Here is a 22063-nt window from a genome sequence, read left to right as displayed (position 1 = left end):
TGAAAAAATGGTGAACATACCAAAGGATCTCCATAATTTGTCTGGAAGAGGGGAATGAACACCAAAGGAGGCTTTGGACCTCAGTCCACATATACCTTGTTAATGTGGACTTTTTATGCCTTGGAAGGCTGCCCATCCTACAATAGGCCCCATAAAGGCCCAGGCCAACTGTCAGTGGAAAGCATTAGACAAGGCCAAAGATCCCCTCCATCAGCTATTGCAGTTAGGCTTATCAGGTAACAGACAGCATTCAGCATGATGACTTGCCGGTCCGGAGGAAGCTGAATTGAGTCCTGAGTCCATCCAGTTCTTAAGGCCTCTTTTCTTAGGAATGATGGTTAATGTTAAAGCAGTTCAAAAGCCATTGCTGCCCTGGATTTAATAGAAACTCGTGTAAGACAACCTCCAAATCAAGTGTTGCCTGTTAATAACAAACAATACCTCGCCTGGCCTAAATCAATACTAGTATCAACAGAGAGAACATACTCCCATCATAGGCCAAACAAACCACCTCAAACCATTTATGCATGGACTCTAAAATAATAAGAGAGGTTATATTAGACCCTAAGGGGCATGCGGGTCCCAAATTGAATGATCTTTGGTATATCAATGGAGCAATTACAGTTCTTACTATGGTTAGATTACAGTTGGCATCAGGAGTCTGCTTGGAGACAACCCTACCTTCCATTCCTGCCATCTCCTCAGCCAGTGGCTGAGGGGGATCCAGCTGGTCCTTCCTGGTAGACAATCTCCCTTTTACCACATTAACTGTAGTTTGTGCTCCAAAAAAATAAATAACACTGGCTGGCTCTGTTGGACATTGGTGCCCAGATCTTGCTGATCACAGAAAGCCTTCATGCTTTATGGGATCCAACTCCTCCCAGTCAGTACTGCCTGGTGGGAACTAGTAAACTTCCCATTATGGTAAACATTCCATAGTACCACTAAGGCAAAACACTGAAAGGTTACAGTGTCTTAGCTTAGTTATAGAAAGGGTACTGATTCCTACCAGTTCATCTTTCAATTCCCTGGTGTGGCCTGTGCTTCATGCTAGCTACTAATGAGTGGAGGCTAACTACAGATCATCAAGAGTTAAACAAGGCTGTTCCCTCTACTAGGTATACTTACTTCAATGGATGACATTCAGAAGAAACATGAATAAATGGTTAGGCATTGTAGACTTGGCTAATGCATTCTGAGGTTAACTTGCCAGGAGCTATGACTGTTCGTCTTGGGCAGACAGAGTGGCAATTATTGTAGAGCCTGCTGCCATTGACTGTTATGGAAAACTTGCCCTTTTTGTATACATATTATGCTCTATACACTGCCTTCCTTGTATATAGTAACTGGGAGGCCGGGAGGAGACACAGAGTAAAGTGCCCTTGGCCACTCGGCTAGTGCAATTTTTTTCCACTTCAATAAATGGTGCTTCCACTGGAGAAGGAGAGAGATTATTATAATTAATAGAAAACAAAAAAGGCCAATAGTTATAAGGGTGTACATTGTTGGCAGGGGTTACATTTATCATCATCCTAGGGGTTAGTAAGAACTACAATTTTATCTCTGTAATGCTGTAGACTGTGCTGGTATTGGCTCTGAATTATAGCATCTTTGATTTGATTGCACCAATCAAGAGCATTGCAGTATTAGCAATCAGTGAGACTTGATAGGTAGTGACCCATTGTGCTGTTTGTTTGATGGCACCAGTTAATGATAGTGTGTTTTGTTTTGCTGATTTGAAGTTAAATTTGGCCCATAGAGGCATCTTAGAGGGCATCTATGAATCACAAGGTATATTTAAGAGCCTGGCTTAGCTGGCAATGGGTGCTGCTGGTAGAAGTAGGATAGAAGAAGGAGTTGATGTCTGTGGTCATGTTAGTATGATAGACTGACCTGAATAGCCAACCCATTGTCCCCAGTCAGACTCGTGTTCTTTGTCTCCCTGTGGTGTGCATTGGCATGTCGTTTCCAGACATATCTTGTCAGCAGTGCAGTGTAAATGACCAAGGCTGGACTACACACCAGCGGATGTGTAGCTGACACTGGCAAGGGTAGGAACTTCTCATGTAAGGAAGAGGGACAGCAGCACAGTAGAAGTTAAAGTTGGAGGTCATCTGATCTTACCCTCAGTATCGTCTAAATGGTGTTCCCCAGCCTGAGGATGATTAGTTCTACCTCTGAGTATTGGGAACAGGTTCACATTTATCCCAAAGTGCCTAGACAGGAGCAAAGTAAGTGGGTAACAGGTGAGGGATGTTTCTGTCTTCAGGTAGTGGTGGGTGGTTTACCCAGCATATGCTAGATCATGAGGATGACACAGGTTGAGGACAGTCCCAGAGTTATGATTGGAGTAAGGTCCTTGACAGGATCAAGTGGGAAGTGGCTAGGCTATAGATTTTCTAAGAGGGACAAGGAAAAAATGAAAGTACCTGGTGGATCTACCTTGTTGTAGTCAGCAATGTCAGGGCTGTTGAGATAAAGAGATAGGCTGTTGAGATAATGGTTTGCATTTACCAGTGTAAACTGGTAATTGTGGTTGTGTTTGATGTGGGTGAATATACTGGCAGAGGTCCTAGGATCTCCACCATGGTCTTTTCATTTGTTGTGAATTTAAATGTGATGTACATCCCATTGGAATGTAAATTTAATGTAATTAGGACTCTGGGTGGCATTTTTAACCACTTGGCATACTATTGTTCTCTAAGTTCTCTCAACAGCTTTTGTTAAAAGTTCATTATGTAAAGAGGGTGAGTGATGTGAGGAGCACTGGGTGTTATAGGCAAATGATGAATCATTGAACACTACGTCTGAAACTAATGATGTACTACATGTTGGCTAATTGAATCTAAATTTTAAAAAAGTCCATTATGTCTTTCTATAATATCTGCTGCTGTAGGATGATATGGTAAATAAAAAACCTAAGCAATGTTCATTTATAAGACCCATTGTTCAAATAACCTAGAGAACCTGAGTAGGTTATCCCACATCGATGGCCAATGGAAACACATTGATGGCATTTACTATTCACCCAGAGACTCTCTGCTATGTGGCAGCACTTGGACATGTATGCCCCCTCTCTAGTCCCCTCCCCAGGAGTTTCCTTTCCCTTTGCTCCCCTGTGTCATAGCCTCTGGGTGGTCTTATGCTGTGATGGTAACATCGTGTCAGTAATGTGGTGTAATAGGCATAGCGTGTTTGGTATTATTGCTAATACACTCACATTTTGGCCCGACTATTTAAGACACATGTATCTAATGTTTCTGAGCTCTTCCTATCAATAAATAATAGATAAGGACACCTTCTCTGCAGGATAGTCATTTGAACATGAGTGATTGATTCTGTAATATGTATCAGGGGCTGTCTGGCGCACAGTAGATGCTCAAAAAATGTTGGCGTTGTCAAATTTTTGTGAATGCTGAAGGACACAGTCTGTGTTAGATATTTGTTTCCCATGTAACTGAGATGCTATTTGTCAGTAACTCAATAAATTTCACCTGAATTAAACCTTTGATCAAAATAATCAGGATTTGAAAAAATTGCAGAAAAAAACAATCCAAGCAAGTATAGGAAGAACAACACACAGAAAAGGGAAGAATAGCAGCAAGAAATGTCAGGTATATTTTAGAGCAAAGACCATTTACAAAAGCTATATTTACTTTTTTAGTTGGCTAATTAGGATCTTAGAAACTAGATTTTCACTGAAATCAGGGTTTTCACTATAATGTGTAATTTATTTATTTATTTATTTATTTATTTATTTATTTACTTGAAGTATAAAGCTTTTTTATACAAAAGAGTAAGTCAGAAATAAAAATTGTGCTGCTAGAATTGAAAGACTGAAAGTTCAAATTCAAGTAATAAATCAGAGTTAAAATTAAACAACTAGAGTAAAAACTTCAACATTGCAGGATTAAATAGTCCTATACTATTTATCTTCAAGTAAATTACTTTTAAAGAAATTATCCAATGCTGTCACTTTTTTTTTTTTTTGAAGGAATAGAAAATATCATAGCAGGAGATAATAAGATTTTTAATTTCCTTATTTCTATGTGTTTCTGCTAAAGATGATAAATCAATTTAACATCAGCTTTAAAACTGACTTTTGACTTTCTGTCTGCAGGATGCTAGCAATTTGTTATGATACAAAGAAATATAATAAAAACTATGTCTTCAGGGAAAGGGATTCTAACAGAATAACCAGAACAGAGCCTACTTCTAAATGACATTCATAATATTTCTGAAATTGAAGTGTTCATTTGTAATCTTAGCTGTGCAGTTTTGAGTAACAGAATAGAAAAACACAGAAAATTCTCAGCTATATAAAATGTCTGAATTTAATAAATGTACTAATTGAAAGAAAAATAAATGACCCATATTTTGCTTTTGCTATAATAGCCCTCAAGTGCACAAAAAAAGCAACTATTCAACTTGGTTAACAAAGATTTTATACTGTTTATTTGACTATGAATAAAGTAAAAAACTTGTATGTTATTATCTCTGCAAAAGATAATATGGAAGAAATCTTAATTTTTTAAAGAAAATATAATATAAAGTTAAGGATGCTTTTGGCATGGGGATATGTATTATTACAGTTGTCCCTATTCCCCAAATCCTGTCTACTAAAGGCCTTTATTTTAAAGGTACTGTAATATACACAATTACATTAATGTGAACATAAGAGTTTGGAACTTATGGGAAATTGATATTTGCTGGTGAGAACATGTTGATATAAAACCCATCAAAATATATATCAATTTCATTTCTGTTATAACTATCATACTCAGTATGTATTTGAAACATCTAGATTTGGACATGATATAGGTTTAGATATCAGTATGGATCTAGATATAAAGACTGATTTACTTACAGATTATATTGATGTTTCTGACTTTTAAAAAAAGATCTATTTATTTAATTTAGAGAGAGAGAGAGTGGGGGTAGGAGCAGAGGGAGAGGGAGAGGTAGAGAATCTCAAGCAGACTCTCCACTGAGCAAGGAGTCTGATGCAGGGCTCGAACGCATGACCCTCAGATCAGGACCAAAGCCAAAACCAAGAGTCAGATGCTTAACTGACTGAGCCACACAGACACTCCCATGCTCTTGACTTTTTAACACAACAATAAAAGCCCTACCACAAGAGCAAGGTTGAGACGCAGAGTGATTAAGGGCAGGGATAATGGAAAGTTATGTTGTAGTGTCAACTAAAGGATAGTTATCTGTGACTATTTTTGATGAATAATAATGGCATTCTCTTTTTAAATTTTTTTTTTTTTTTTTTGGTAATTGTAGTTGTAGGGGAGCAAAATTTGCTACCCCAAATTGTGTGTGGATTATTTTAGGCTGATTAATTTTAAGAAACAGAAGACTCAAGAAGTTTTTCTTTTTTACCTCGCTGATAACTGTTTTAAAAAATTTAGTTAGAGGAAGGGAGCTATCACCATAGATAATTACAGTACAATATAAACCAGGTGTGGTAGACTGGGAAGAATCTAGCAAAGTCTGTTCAAATTCCTCTCTGTGTCCCATTGTTTCTGTATGGCACAGCAAACATTTGGCTCAGGTCATGATCTCAGGGTCCTGGGATCGAGCCCCGTGTTGGGATCCCCACTCATCGGGGAGTCTGCTTGTCTCCCTCTCTCTCTGCTCCTCTTCCCACTTGTGCGCTCTCTCTCTCTCTCTCTCTGGAATAAATAAATCAATCTTAAAGAAAAAAAGATGAGGGCATCAATGTAGAACTATAAAGTATAATTTCAGAATCCCTTTCCCTATCAGAAGGGGAAAAACAAAAGAGATTTTTCATATAAATACAATCATAAGAAATGTATGATTTTTAAAAATAAATATCTCCTTATGATTTACATATAGTATTGTTATAACATTACTTAGAACATCAATCTGATTATACTACAAACTAAGTAAATGTTTATGTATAAAGTATTGAAAATAATATAGTTAAGTATGACCTCCAAAACAGTGAAAATAATAAAATTAAATACGACTTTTAATCCTAGTATCATAAAATTATTATTGGCTTTTTCTCTAAAAGAAATAAGATGTATAATTTGTTATGTAGAATGAGATACAGATACAGAGAATTTAACTATTAGTACTTCTAAATTCAGGTATGTGCAATGAATTTCTATTATACATGCATATGTACACACATGTTTATATAATGTGTGTATGTGTGTATACATACATATATAAAGCACATATAAAGTCATGCATATTTATGTATATGTACACGTGTGTATGTCTATCTAGACATATACACCTAAATACCTGTTATACAGGATTGGCATCTTTCCTCAATCACAATTTCTAGTGGCCATACCGACCTGCTTATTAAATTTCAACTGTATTTAGAATTATTGTTATTCCATTTCTCTCTTGTGTGTTTGAAATACTAGTTCCCCCAAAGACTTTGATGAAAGGTTCTGAGAATGCAAAAGAAATGTAATGAGGCCACAACAATTGCCTCTGGAGTGGGAGTAGGTTTGGGAAGACACCCTTTGTAATGTGATGAAGATGTGATCACATCATGATAATGGAGGATTCCGCGTCTTACGAAAAAAATTTGTCTTATTTCTAAAATGAGAATGATTTGTCAAATGAGAATAGTTACTATCATTCACAAAGTTTTAAAATTAATATAAAAACAAATTGAAATATGCAAGCCTTAGTCAAAAATGATTTATTAAGAGCATGTTTAACCTATAGCCTCAAATGACTTTTCACTTGTGCTTATAATTCTAATGGTAGAGATTTAGTTCCTACTAGCAAATTAAAACAAGAAAAAGAAACTTAGTGCCAGGCATTCTATTAGTTTCTAGAGCTTCAAGAATAAAAACTTGGTTTCCTGCTCTCAATGAGCCAATGTCTAATGAGGGGTGATGGAAAATTATCTCAATAATGACAACTGCATGTGATACATGCAATGATAGAATATTACAAATAATGCTTCATTGTCACAGCTTGGGGACATTTTCTTGAGGTCATGGAAAAAATGCCTCTTGGGAAGTGCTACTTGAAATAAATCTTGAGACCCATATTGTTAGCCAGGGGAAAAATAGAATATGTTTCATTTTTAGAAAATCAATTCATTCAGAATATTTAGAGTTTATAGTAAGGGTATAGATGTAGTACAAGAAGAATTTGGGGAAGTAAGTGCTGTATTTTCATCCAGAACATTAAGGACATTTTTTTTTATTATCATGTTATGTTAATCACCATACATTACATCATTAGTTTTTGATGTAGTGTTCCATGATTCATTGTTTGTGTATAACACCCAGTGCTCCATGCAGAACGTGCCGTCTTTAATACCCATCACCAGGCTAACCCATCCCCCCACGCCCCTCCCCTCTAGAACCCTCAGTTTGTTTCTCAGAGTCCATAGTCTCTCATGGTTCGTCTCCCCCCCCGAGGGACATTTTATAATATAGAGGAATTTGAATTTTTGTTCTGAAGATAATGGGAACTAGTAAAGAATTTTAAAGAGTACTACAGATTCAGAATTGTACTTTTGAAAATTCATGTATCATGCATTGTGAAAAATGGAGACTTCTCAATTAGAAATCATTATTAGATGAAAAAGTACTAACCTAATGCAATAGTAGCAGAGATGACAAGGAGGGGAAAATAAATTATATTTTGAGTGTAGAAAAATTACATATAAGTAAAAAAGAAGAGCCATTTGGTATACCTCCTGGGCTTCTAGCTTAAGAAATTAGGTAATTATGGGTGCCTTTTAAGGGCAGAGAATAGAGGACAAGTTTATTACTGGGAAAAATACGGTTATTTTTATATATGATGCATATAGAACACTCAAGTATAAGTAGAAGCTGAATATATGAGGCAAATAAAAAAAATAAAAGCCTGAGCATAGGATATTGATTGATTTGAAATAAACTAGCATATTTCTGTGTGTTGTATGTAGAATAAATTTCCCAAAAAAAAGGGGGTTAGAGTGAGGAAAGATGACTATGGACAAAATTCTGGGTTTCATTTGCCATTAAGTACTGGACAAATAAAAGAACAAAAGAATTGACACAGAGTTTAGAAAAATCCCTGAAGAAGATGATTTTTCTTGGCTATGAAGGAGAAACTGGAAGTTATTGATTAACACATGTTTATTGAGTATTAACCATGTAACATCGATTCCAACAGATATTCAGTTGGATACCAGAGATAACATACAGAACAAGAATGTTAGTGTCTGTCCTCAAAGATCTTAAGCCTAGGGGAAAATGAAGTTAATTATATAAGCAATTAAAATACAAGCTATAAAATGGAAGAGACATACACTTCTGTAGGGGGAACACTGGAGAAGAGGTTAGTCTACATTTGGGGAGTCAGAAAAAGCTTCCCAGAGGAAGCAATGCATAAACTGAAGCCATATATAAAGAAGAAGTAAAAGTCAGGTGTGAGGAATGATAGGGTGCTGTGATGAGGAATACAGAAGGAAAGACCTCTCAGAAGGCTTGGACGTCCGCGATTGCACAAGATAATGAAAGCCAACTAAAGCAATTTAAATATAATTAGAGAGTAGAGTGTGGTAGAATAGGGTCATTAGTAGAGATAAGGAAAAAGACTGGGAAATTATAAAGAACAAAACTATTGACCACATCATTTTCTTCAAACTCTCTTCTGTTTACTTCCCCAATGGCCAATTATGGAGGAAGTTACCTGTGGCGGAGGCTGTGGATTAAATTTGGTCTCAAGGAGAACGTGTATGTTCTCTCAAACTTAGGTAGAAGGAAGGAGGAGGTTTCCAACCACATTCTGCTATTTACTACCTACACAATAATGGATATATTATTTAACTTCTTTGAACTTTGGTTTCATTATTAAAAAAAGAAAAAGGTGGCAATTTTAGTATGTGTATTTTAGAATAGAATTCTGATGGGAAAATGTTAATTTAAAAAACTGTATATGCCAAGGTGAGATTGCTGCTAGGAATTCTTCCCAAGAGAGAGACTAATTTGTGTGTTCCATATTAAGAAAAATAATAATGGCTGAGTTTTTCCACAAAAGAAAACATTTACTGTGTTCTCTTGTCTTATTCCCTTTACTTCTGTTCCACTAGAAAAGATGACAGTACTTTTGATTTATCATATTTTTAATTGGTCTCCTTGGTGACATGTTCCATATGTTTATTATTCATTTAGTGAAACTTCTCTCTGAACTGAAGACAATAATTGAATGCTAATTTTTCTACTTCTTCATCTTTAATATGAGTCTTCTTTTCAAAGACATAGCTACTATCAAGAATCTCCTTTTATCATTTCAGAAACTCCTGTCCCTATTTTTCACACTCAGTTGCAGAATTGTTTGGAAAGATTTCTCTATAACAAATAAGCATGAGATCAACACCTTTAACCTGGGAAAAAGAAGTAAATCATGTGGTTGTTCTTACGCATTTGAAACCATTGTAGGAAGGTCTAAACAATTCCTTGAATGTACATCGTATTTAGTTTTGTCTCAAAACTGCTACAACCTAGGGATGCCTGGGTGGCTCAGTCAGTTGAGGGTCCAACTCTTCTTGGTTTGGGCTCAGGTCATGATCTCATGGGTCATGGGATGGAGCCCTGTATCATGCCCTAAGTCAGGTTCTGCTCTCAGCAGGAAGTCTGCTGGAGATTCTCTCCCTCCCTCTCCCACGAGTGTGCACTCTCTCTCTCTCTCTCTCTCTCACAATAAATAAATAAATCCTAAAAAAAAACCCTACTACAACCTAGTGTCACATATCAATTTGACTTAGTTTTCTATCAAGTGTTCATTCATTGATTTTATTTTTATTATATTGCAGTCTTTTTGAGTAATATTATATAAAACACATCCTTAGAAATATTGTACATTTACAGTCATTCTAATTTTTAATGCCTTTGGACTTTCTGGACATATTATAGACTGTAGACAAAGTGGCAATTTGTATTATGTATAGCTAAAAAACAGTTTGTCCTTACAAATACAAACATAAGCAAAGAATCTGGATTGATACTCTTGTGATATTTTAGATAAAAGTCTCAGTCTCTGTCACTTAGAAGTAATTTTTTGTTTTTGTTTTGTTTTAGTTTTATACACTTAGCTTATGTAAATTCAGATACTTCAAGATGGTAGTTGATGTTTTGATTGGAAGGTATACAGGATGGTGTATATATGAAAATTTTAAAATTAAACTGTATTTGTACCATCCCAAATATCTTCCAACCAAGACACCAACTGCTATCCCTAACTGCTAGAGACCTTCTAGTGATTTATCCAGTCTGAAAAACGCAAACATCATAATTTCCTCAGCTAGTGACACTTGGGGAGCATTATTGTTACACAGGCATTGCCCCAATTCTGGAGTCATTGCACAAGCAGGAGGGGCAGAGGGAGAGGATGAGAAAGAATCTCAAGCAGAATCCCAGTTGAGTGCAGAGCCCGACATGGGGCTCGATCTCATGACCTTGAGATCATGACCTGAGCCAAAACAAAGAGTCAGACAATCAACCTACTGCACCACCCAGGCACCCCATTATACTTTTTGAATTCAAACGCTAAGCATGATTGGATTTGCCTTCCAAAAGAGCTTTGATATCCATCCTCCTCACACACTAATCTCCCTTCCATCTTCACAGCATCTAAAGCTCAGACAGCCCTATACATTCATAGTCAGCATCTAGCCAGGTGCACTGGGGGACTCCAAGGTTATTTCTTCAAGATACAATGCCCACTGTAAAAGATGGTACTTTAACAAGGGCAAAAGCAATAGGCTAGCACACTTGGTTAAAAAGAAGCAAATGTATTTACACGTCATGTTGAGGAGGGCAAAACCTGTGGAGGGAACACTATGTAGGATCCAGATCAGACTGGAGTTATCATTTCAGGCACATGGGTGAAGAGTATCACCTTACCCTTAGTGAGGAGGAAAAGGAGATTTGTAGTTCACTGTGTGTTCAGGTTCTTATTTCAGAGTATGAGTTCAGTTACCAAGAAAGTATTTTATCATCTTCATGAAATTTTAAATAAAAGAATCTATGTAGATATTTTTACATGGCTATTTGCTGCCAAGTCATCTGGAATACAAAACACAAATCCAGGGACGTCTCCCCTGTTCAGAATCTAGATGAGGTCAGAGTCTAGATGAGGTCAGCTACATTACATTTGCACTTTGCTCATGATCTGTATGAAAAAATGAACAAATATCAGGTAGAGCTTTCAAATTTTAAAGCTGTCCAGCAATAAAATGAACTCCTTAATAAAGTAGTGCAATCCCCACTGTTAGAATTGTTCAAGCAAAGACCATTAACCATGTTTCCGGAATATTACATAGGGTCATTCTGCATTAGGGGAAAGAATCTTTTCTATTTTAAGAATGTAGGTTGGCTTTTATGTTGTTATATTGTGGATTTTCTTTTCCTTAAAGATTTTCTTTTATTCTTTAACCTTAATGCATGTGGAGTAAAGCGTTGGGCCAGTAAAAGGGGGAAAGAAGATATAATTTGCCTCCAAATGACAGTCCTTATCAATAAGAGAGGAAATTAACAGAGTGATTTGACTTCCAAAAACTGTCAGAATTCTTGGATAATATAGAGTTTACAGAGGCTATAGGTAGATGGTCCAAGACACTATAATAAATTTGTGAAATGGAAGATACACTGAGAGATAAAAAGGAAGGTAGGAATAGAAGAAAACCTGTCCATAACAGGACTGAGGATGTTTTTGAAACTTATGGAACCAGATTGTACGTACTTGAAATAGAGTGACAAAATAATGACTATAATCTGTAGAGGATCAGAAATATGACACAGATTATGATTCTGACAAATTAATTTTCTTTGAAAAAAATTGTTTTTTTTAATATTTTGTTGGTGAGCTTCATAATATTTTTCTATGAAAAAAATTTGTGTGCCACATCTCTGATTAAGCCTTATAGGAATGCCCTCTCCTACTTGCTAAATTTGAAAGATGAGATGACTTGCATGAAGATTAATATTTATAATTATTTAGGTTGTCACTAGTTGGCTTCCACTGGTCCAACGAAAGATTTTTTAATGACTTTATTAAGAGATAGAAAATACCTTTTCCATGTGTTTTGAACTCGCTAGTATGCCCTACAAACTGTCTCATTTATATGACAAGGTGTTTATTAAAAAAGAAAATTATGTGCCACAAATACAGATATCCTTCATTCAGTAAGAAAGATGACTTTGTTGATATGCACCAGGCAATGGTGAAGCAAATTAAAATTGAGGATTCCCTGGATTTATAGTTCAGTCGCATATTTTATGAGCTTTTTAAAAACTAATTTTAGTGTAAATTATCCCAGAAATACTGCAGAGAAAATGTTTAGAAGCATAACAACTATATACAGTAAAACCTTAATAGTAAATTATTAAACTATTTAAGCATTGGATGGTAGCTCCAGGCCCAACTCCAAAATTATGGCTCCACATTTCCTAACATGTTCTAAAACAAAATGCAAGTTGTAAAACAGTCTTCTATTCCATATTAAAAGTGTATAAGCCACGATAAATGATCTTGAATAATATGTGTCTAACAAAAGAAGTATCCAGAAGAAATTCTGGTTGGGCCTTACTATTCAAAATGATCATTTAACCCATAAGTACAATTAAATAGTATTCTGATAAACTAATGTGCCATATTGGTTCTAACTCAGACAGCTGTTAAAATATTATGTAACAAGCAACAAATATGAAATACTGATTGATCAACGGAATGGAGACTTTGACATTTTGTTCAACCACTCTCGTCTGTCAATAAAAATTTCAAAATCACGTATCACATTTGTAAATTACTTCATCTCTCAAGGTTATAATTTCTTTGGGTCCTTTCACATAAATTAATAAATACTTAAAATATGCTGGGTTTGGGGCCCCTGGGTAGCTCAGTCATTAAGCGTCTGCCTTTGGCTCAGGTCATGATCCCAGGGTCCTGGGATCAAGCCCCGCAATGGGCTCCCTGCTAGGCAGGAAGCCTGCTTCTTCCTCTCCCACTCCCCCTGCTTGTGTTCCCTCTCTCACTGTCTATCTCTCTCTGTCAAATAAATAAATAAAAATCTTTAAAAAAAAATATGCTGGGTTTTTTCCTATATATCCCTTCATATTGGTTTTAGTGTCCACTAAAATACAAAGTAAATTAGAACTTACTGATATTTGCATATAACAAAGCTACTGTATACATAAGAAATAATTAGGCAATTATATTTTTATACTTTTCTTTTAATTACTCTCTTGTATATCACATCATATAGCTAAATAAATATTATACTTAATATTTATAAATGCATACCGCATATATTTGAGTATAATATTTACTTAAAATTTTTTGGACGTTTAATGTTATAGGCAACAAAATAGATATGTAATCCAGATAGACAAATTGCTTGACTGGGCGTCTGGGTGGCTCAGTCAGTTAAGTGTCTGCCTTCTGCTCAGGTCATGATCCCAGGATCCTGGGATCAAGCCCCACTTCGGGCTCCCTGCTCGGCAGGGAGCCTGCTTCTCCCTCTCCCTCTGCCCCTTGCCCCCTCATGTTCTCTCTCGCTATCTCTCTCTCAAATAAATAAAATCTTAAAAAAAAAAAAAAATAAAAAGACAAGTTACCTGGCCTCAGAGAACTTTAGACTTTAGATCTTTGTCACCAAATGAGTCGAGCATAAGTTCAGATAGAATTCTCTGAGTATTAGTGTCAACTACCCTGCAATACAATTCATTGGCATAGGGATAGCATCATATAACTCAGTCCCTTCATTTATTCAAAACAACATATTTATGTGGATTCTAAATGAATTCTCTAACAAACGAATGCAAGTAGTAAATTGAATTAAGTGAAACATGCTATTTTTCCACCCAATTATAGTTCTTAAAGCTCTAAAAGAGAAACATCTGTTTGAACCAGTTAGAGAGCAGGTTGCTGACTGAGAACAGCGGGAGGACCTGCAGTTAATCATCTGTACTCCTAAAAGGAGCACACTCACCAATGTGAATGACTAAGGAGGGCTTCCTGCAGGATAAGGCACCGCGCAGTCTCCACGTAAAAAAGCAGTAGAAGTCACAGCGGGGAGAAATGGGAATTGGCACTTTAACAAAAGGAGGAGGAGTTTTTAACAGTTACATTGATAGCTCAGAGGTTTCCATCAGCACTTCTTTCAAAAACATGGAATAAAGCCTGCTGTATGATAAGGTATTAGTCTTAAATATAGCAAATAAATTAGTGAATTTGCTGTATCTTAACAAGGTGTTAACTTGAATAAACAGCATGTTGAATAAACCTTCTGTTTCATTTGTGTACATGCAGCAGAGAAGGAAGCCAATTTACCCAGTTTGGAAACAGATGTAGGCAAACAAGAAGTGGAACAGAGCATATATATTTTATTTTCTATAGTAGAAATCATCTGTTTACTCAAAATTCAGGCTTTACCTTATTATTCAATATTAGTGATAAATATAAACATGTATGATTTCTGAATTGTAGACATGAATTATAAAAATAACACTAAAGGAAATCTCTTGTCATTTTTGTTCTGTATGGTATACTTCCAGTGTTGAGAATCTATACTTTTCTGTCTTGCTTTTCTTCCTCATTAACTTATTCTTTCCTCGTTCCCTCCCTTCCTGCCTTCTTCTCTCTCTTCTCTTTCTCTTTCTTTCTCTTTTTCTCTTCTCTTCTCTTCTTTCTCTTCTCTTCTCTTCTTTCTCTTCTCTTCTCTTCTCTTCTCTTCTCTTCTCTTCTCTTCTCTTCTCTTCTCTTCTCCTCTTTTCTTCTCTTCCTCTCTTCTCTTTCCTCTCTTTTCTTCTCTCCTCTCTTCTCCTTTTCTTTCTTTTAAATTCACTGGAAAAGGAATTTTTACATCCTTTTCAAAACATAGTCTTTTGGGGGGGTTCTTTTTTATCATCATCATAAATCATCAATATTCCTTTCAATTTTCTCCATCATTTATATTTCCAAAGCAGAACCACATTTTATGGATTCTCATTTACAGGTTTTTTGTTCCATCTTAATATTTCACCTCTAGAAATCAGCATGAACTAATTTTACCAAAACTAATGAACTTGTTATATCAATGTTTTCCACAATTTTTAACCACAGAAATTATCACATAAATAGAAGCATAGGCATATGTTACCACATGAACCACAAACAGAAGCACTGATTGAAATACATTTTGATTAAAAAACAATGGAATCTTTAAAGAGTGACAAACGAACATTTTGAAATTCCCCAATAATGGGTCTTCATAAATGTCTCCAAATCTGATTTGAACTTCTGATTATTATGGAGGAATCAGAGTATACTTACGATATTAAATTTGTATGTCTCCAGGAAATCATTTCAACTACCCCCAAAGACTGGAGGAATTAATGGAATTTTGGTGTTCTACTCCAACCCATTTACCAAGTGAATCAATAAGCTGCAGTTTTGAGTCAGGCCCTGAATGAAAGGAGTCTCTGCAACAGCTCCAGACTGCTGTGTAATAATCTGCTTTGACCCCAGACCGTGTGGCCCAGCACATCTGATGGTGCATGAAGGGTTGGGCGCAGCTAGAGCTGCTGATTGGAGCCTTGAACAGACCAATACAGGCCAGTCACTATACAAACCATTAGAATTTTGGAGCAACGTCCTATGGATAACTAGTCTTTTGAGAAGAAGCTCTTGGCCTGCTACTGGGTTTTAGTAGAGACTGAAAAGTTGACCATGAACCACCAAGTTACCATGCAATATGAACTGTCCATCATGAACTGGGCATTGTCTGACCCACTAAGCCATAAAATTGGTCATGCACAGAATCACTCCATCATCAAATGGAAGTGGTCTGTATGACATGGGGTTTAACAGGCCCTGAAAGCACAAGTAGGATGCATAAGGAAATGTCCCAAGTGCCCATGTGTGGTCCCTACTCCTGCTATGTTAGCTCCTCACTCCCAGTGCACACCTGGCATCTCATAGGTAGTTCCCTTCAGTCAGTTGAATGAAAAACAAACAAACAAACAAACCAAAAAACCAACAGCAACAACAACAAACAACCCTCAGGTTTAGTTAATCCATGGTCCTGCACAATATTCAGGTACCTCTCAAAAGAGGACAGTGCAGCACTATATCCCCACTTTGGGATAGCCCTGCAGGACAGTGAAGTGCATCTTCTCAGGTGCAGAACTTGAAAAGTGTATCTGGTGTTCATTTTGCTTGGAAAGAGAAATAGCCAGACACATAGGTCTATATGGATACATGGGCTATGGCCAATTGTTTGGTTGGATGATCAAGGTCTTCAAAGGAATGAGACTGAAAAACCGGTGACATGTGGAATCATATGGAGATACCTCTTGGAATTGAAACACATTCTGAACATATTTGTGTCTCAAGCAACGGCTCACCAAAGGGTGACTTCAATAAAAGAAGATTTTAATACTCACCTGGATAGGATGACATGTGCTGTGGACACCAGTCAACCTCTTCTCCTAGCCACTCCTGTCATTGACCGATGGGCTTAGGAAAAAGTGGTCATGATGAGAGAGATGTAGGTTTGCATGGGTTCAGCAGGATGAACTTCCAGTCACCAAGGCCTACTGGCTGAAGGCTCTGCTGAGTGTCCAATCTGCCATTAAGACTACCTTCTGTGTACTACAGAATGCCTTATCTATCATCATGCTATTCCCCACAGCATCGTTCTTGACCAAGGGATTTATTTCAGAGCAAATGAAATGTGGCAATGGGTCCATTCTCAAAGAATTAACCAGTGTAACCATGATTTTCCTTATAGAACAGCTGAGAGAACGGTGGAATGGCCATATGGAGCCTTAGTTGCGGTGCCAGCAATACCTTCCAGGGTTGTGGTAATATCTCCAGGATGCTTTATATGCTCAGCATTCATTTGTAGTGTGATTTCTCCCATAGTCAGAGTTCATGGGTAAAGAAACCAAGGGAGGGAAATGGAGGAGGCTTCTCTATCGTTACTGCAAGTAATCCATGAACAAAATGTTTGCTTCTCATTTCCATGACTTTGAGTCTTGTGAGTCTCAAGGTCTTGGTTCCAAAGACAGTAATGCTTCTGACAAGGAACACGACAATGATAGCATTGAACTGTAAGTGAAGACTTTGACCTCGCCAGATTAGTCTCCTGAGTTAACAGAAAAAGAATAAGGTTTCTGCACTCGTCGGAGTGATTTTTCTATCAAAGTGAAATTGGGTTGACTCAACAATGTGGACAATGGAGGGTATGCATAGCATGCAGGAGATCTTCCAGAGTGCCCCCTAATACTCTCAGGTTCTATCATTCAAGTCAGTGGAAAACTATCCTCACCCAGTTCAGTCTGGACTTCTAATGGCCCAGATCCTTCAGGAATGAAGGTTTGGGTAACTTTACCAGGCAAGAAACTACGACCAACAGAAGTGCCTGCATGGAATGTTAGCAGAAGAAGCTTGTTATACATACCAGCTAGGCCCATGTGATCAGTTGGACTGTAATAGTTATGAGTGCTTCTTCCTTATTTTGATATGAATATGTTTTTATGTATACTTGCACATATCACACAATTTTTTGTTGTTTTTCTCCTCTTCCTCATCCTCTAGTAATATAAAATAAGATGCATTAATAGTAGTTAACTTTACGTCTCCCTATTTAAGCTACAGGATATCAGTGGGGGGGGGAGGGAGGGAGTCAACAACTAGAAAAATGATATCACCCAGAGACAAAGAAGAGACTTTGTATCCTTTTTGTGGAAAGGTGTTAATCTGCTTTTAGTTGTATTAGGGATAGTTGTCCCACTTTAGGTGGAAGCATGATTTTGCCAGTTTCAATTTTGGAGATCAGTATAGTTTGAGAGATAATGTGTGGGTACTGAGTTGACAAGGGGTAAAGTGTGGTGGCTTTGTGATGTGTCCCCTTGGTCAGGTTTAACTATATTTTCCAGAATTTTCTGTATGTTTCTGGTTAGGGTGAGGCTCAACAGCATGTTGTGGGAGATTGGAGGGGGGAAATGCAGCAGGCATTCTGTAGCTCACACATGTTGTCATTCATTTGCTGGTTCATCCCATTGGTGAGAGGCCGTGGCCAGTTCTCCAGCTGTCCCAGCCTCCACGGGATCTTCCTTCAACTTCCTCTCTGGAACGATGAGGGTATTTAGTTCCATGATGAAAGGCCTTAACTTCTGTAGGACAACCACACAGCCAAGGTCAGAGACACTAGCAACTGACATAGGGTTAGACTGATCTTGTGGCCTCCACCTTTTGTTCATGGGTTCCTGATTGTTGTTGCCATACTTTACATGCATCTTCTTTCCCTCACTGCCTACTTTGTAACCCCCAAGCTCCAGCATCAGATACAAAAACTAGGGATTTGACTTTATGGGATTGTCTGGGTAAGGCTATTGTTTTATGTCTGATCTTGGAGCGTAGAGTCCACAAGACAGGCAGTCATGGAGGGAAGATGGTATATAATCTCTTAGTGGTTCTGCCTCATTGGTTGAACCTACACTGAAATACTTCCTTTGTATTCTGGAAATGAATACTTTCTTCTTAGAAATATACAAGAAACAAATATGGTGTCACTAATTTATCCTTAATTTTCCTTAAGATATGGAATTACATCATGCTTTTTTTCTCGGAAAGTCAAGAGTTGCATAAGGCCCTAAATATTGCTTATCTTTCTCTGCTAGCAATAATTAATAGGAAAAAAAGAGAGAAAATTTAGGAGTCAGGAGAAAAACAAACAGCTCAGAAAATCCACACACGCACAAATGTTAGCTTCTGAAAAAGTCAGTGATGACTAGGACATGTCAGTTTTTCTATTTAAAATTGTAATAATTTCCCACCACAGAGAGGTGCTCTCACACTTGTTTCTCCAATATTTGCAAACCACTATAGTTCTCAAAGGTTGTACAAAAATTTTTCAAACACAAACACAGGGCATTTTTGTTTAAAAATTGTTATATGCCATAGCATGAAAACAAATAATTCTGTAGTCTTTAAAAAGCAACACTTTGCCTGTGATAAAGTCATCTTCTGTCTCCCCTTGAGCCATCATATCAAAGGAACGGTAACCCCCTCATATGTTAAGTTTTTGATGTATTATATTTTGAAATACTACTTTATGTGCAAACCATAAGTGAAGTTTTGGCATTATCTTGGCATATTGTCCATGTACAAAAACTTTGTACACCTGTCCTTTTATTTTTCTTCCTAAGCTACCTAAAGCATTGTAATTTTTACTTATTTATATTAAATAATATCACCCTTTGTAAGCTGCTGGTGATTTTGCCTGAAAAGCTGGCTGTTTACAGGAAGCATTTTTCTTCTTTTATTTGGCTGAGTATTTTATGATAGAGGGAATGTGGCATTGTGGTCAGCCTTAGTTCTTCCCATTGGTAAAACTGAGGTGATAACAAAAAATCTACTTCCAATATTTATTGTGCCGTTTAAATAAACTAATTCATGTAAAGTCCTTCAAATAGTGCCTGGCTTATGGTAAATGTTCAATAAATGTTACCCATTATAATATTATCTTCTGGCTTGCTAATAAACTACAAAAACATATGGGTTCAAAGAACAAGATTTATAATTAACAAGAGAAAAAAGAGGAAAGATTTTAGTCAATAAAGATAAAATAGTGTATCTTTTAAATATAGGCCTCTACACAGAGATATTGATAAAATAATAAAAGTCAGACTACTAGATGCACATAATTGTTTTATAACTAGCAGTTAGAGGCTTAACTCTATAGAACTTGGAAATGAAATTGTGAAGTAGAACACATTTCCTTCTGCAGTTTCTCCAGATTCCCTGTGAATTTGTACTGGGCCAATAGATATATCTAAGCAGTATTTGGTAAAACACTACTTTTCAAAAAGTGGGAACAGCACATAATTACCTCTGCATGATACTTCTTTGGTAATTGCAGATAAATTGATAAAAATATCTCGACTAAGAGGCAAGCAGAGTATTGATTGCAATTTACTAGGCTATAAGAAAAAGTGATTTTTCTCTCAAGTTTTAATACAAGTACTTACTTGTTTTACTTTATGGCCAATACAAACCTCCTATCAGCAGCTCATAGTCTTCAGGGAAAAATCTCATGATTACTAATCCTCAAGATTGACTCTCTCTCTTTTTTGCAAGTATTTACCTGTGTGTTATTTTCCTGTTGAGCAATTTCTAAAAATTACATTTCCTATAGCTGGGAGTTTTAATAGTTCATTCTATCAATATATTTCTTAGTTCAGAACCTTCAGAACTTCCTAACTATATTTTTTCAGAAAGAAAAGCAGGGAGGTCAGAGATCTTTTTTCTTTTTTCAACGTATTTTAACTACACATACATTCACACACACACACACACACACACACACACACACACTTACTTTATATCTTACAAATACATGGAAAAGCTCATTCCAGTTCTGTTTTCAATTCTTGTTTGTTTTTACTTTTATTGACATGCAGTCTCTTTTAAGGAAACTTAATTAACTCTTTATTCTGAAGGGAAGCTATGCACTGTATTAATTTTATTTTATTTTATTTTATTTTTTTTTTAATTTTTTTTATTGTTATGTTAATCCCCATACATTACATCATTAGTTTTAGATATAGTGTTCCATGATTCATTGTTTGTGCATAACACCCAGTGCTCCATGCAGAACGTGCCCTCCTCAATACCCATCACCAGGCTAACCCATCCTCCCAACCCCCTCCCCTCTAGAACCCTCAGTTTGTTTTTCAGAGTCCATCGTCTCTCATGGTTCTTCTCCCCCTCCGATTTCCCCCCCTTCATTCTTCCCCTCCTGCTACATTCTTCTTCTTCTTTTTTTCTTTCTTAACATATATTGCATTATTTGTTTCAGAGGTACAGATCTGAGATTCAACAGTCTTGCACAATTCACAGCGCTTACCAGAACACATACCCTCCCCAGTGTCCATCACCCAGTCACCCCATCCCTCCCACCCCACCCCCCACTCCAGCAACCCTCAGTTTGTTTCCTGAGATTAAGAATTCCTCATATCAGTGAGGTCATATGATACATGTCTTTCTCTGTTTGACTTATTTCGCTCAGCATAATACCCTCCAGTTCCATCCACGTCGTTGCAAATGGCAAGATCTTATTCCTTTTGATGGCTGCATAATATTCCATTGTATATATATACCACATCTTCTTTATCCATTCATCTGTTGATGGACATCTTGGCTCTTTCCACAGTTTGGCTATTGTGGACATTGCTGCTATAAACATCGGGGTGCACGTAGCCTTTCGGGTCCCTACTTTTGTATCTTTGGGGTAAATACCCAGTAGTGCAATTGCTGGATCATATGGTAGCTCTATTTTCAACTTTTTGAGGAACCTCCATACTGTTTTCCAGAGTGGCTGCACCAGCTTGCATTCCCACCAACAGTGTAGGAGGGTTCCCCTTTCTCCGCATCCCCGCCAACATCTGTCATTTCCTGACTTGTTAATTTTAGCCATTCTGACTGGTGTGAGGTGGTATCTCATTGAGGTTTTGATTTGGATTTCCCTGATGCCGAGCGATATTGAACACTTTTTCATGTGTCTGTTGGCCATTTGGATGTCTTCTTTGGAAAAATGTCTGTTCATGTCTTCTGCCCATTTCTTGATTGGATTCTTTGTTCTTTTGGTGTTGAGTTTGATGAGTTCTTTATAGATTTTGGATACTAGCCCTTTATCTGATATGTCATTTGCAAATATCTTCTCCCATTCTGTCAGTTGTCTTTTGGTTTTGTTGACTGTTTCCTTTGCTTTGCAAAAGCTTTTTATCTTGATGAAGTCCCAATAGTTCATTTTTGCCCTTGCTTCCCTTGCCTTTGGCGATGTTTCTAGGAAGAAGTTGCTGCGGCTGAGGTCGAAGAGGTTGCTGCCTGTGTTCTCCTTTAGGATTTTGATGGACTCCTGTCTCACATTGAGGTCTTTCAACCATTTGGAGTCTATTTTTGTGTGTGGCGTAAGGAAATGGTCCAGTTTCATTCTTCTGCATGTGGCTGTCCAATTTTCCCAACACCATTTGTTGAAGAGACTGTCTTTTTTCCATTGGACATTCTTTCCTGCTTTGTC

Source organism: Phoca vitulina, unplaced genomic scaffold, assembly GCF_004348235.1.
Source record: "Phoca vitulina isolate PV1807 unplaced genomic scaffold, GSC_HSeal_1.0 scaffold26, whole genome shotgun sequence".
Taxonomy (NCBI): domain Eukaryota; kingdom Metazoa; phylum Chordata; class Mammalia; order Carnivora; family Phocidae; genus Phoca; species Phoca vitulina.
This window is presented reverse-complemented; position numbering follows the sequence as displayed.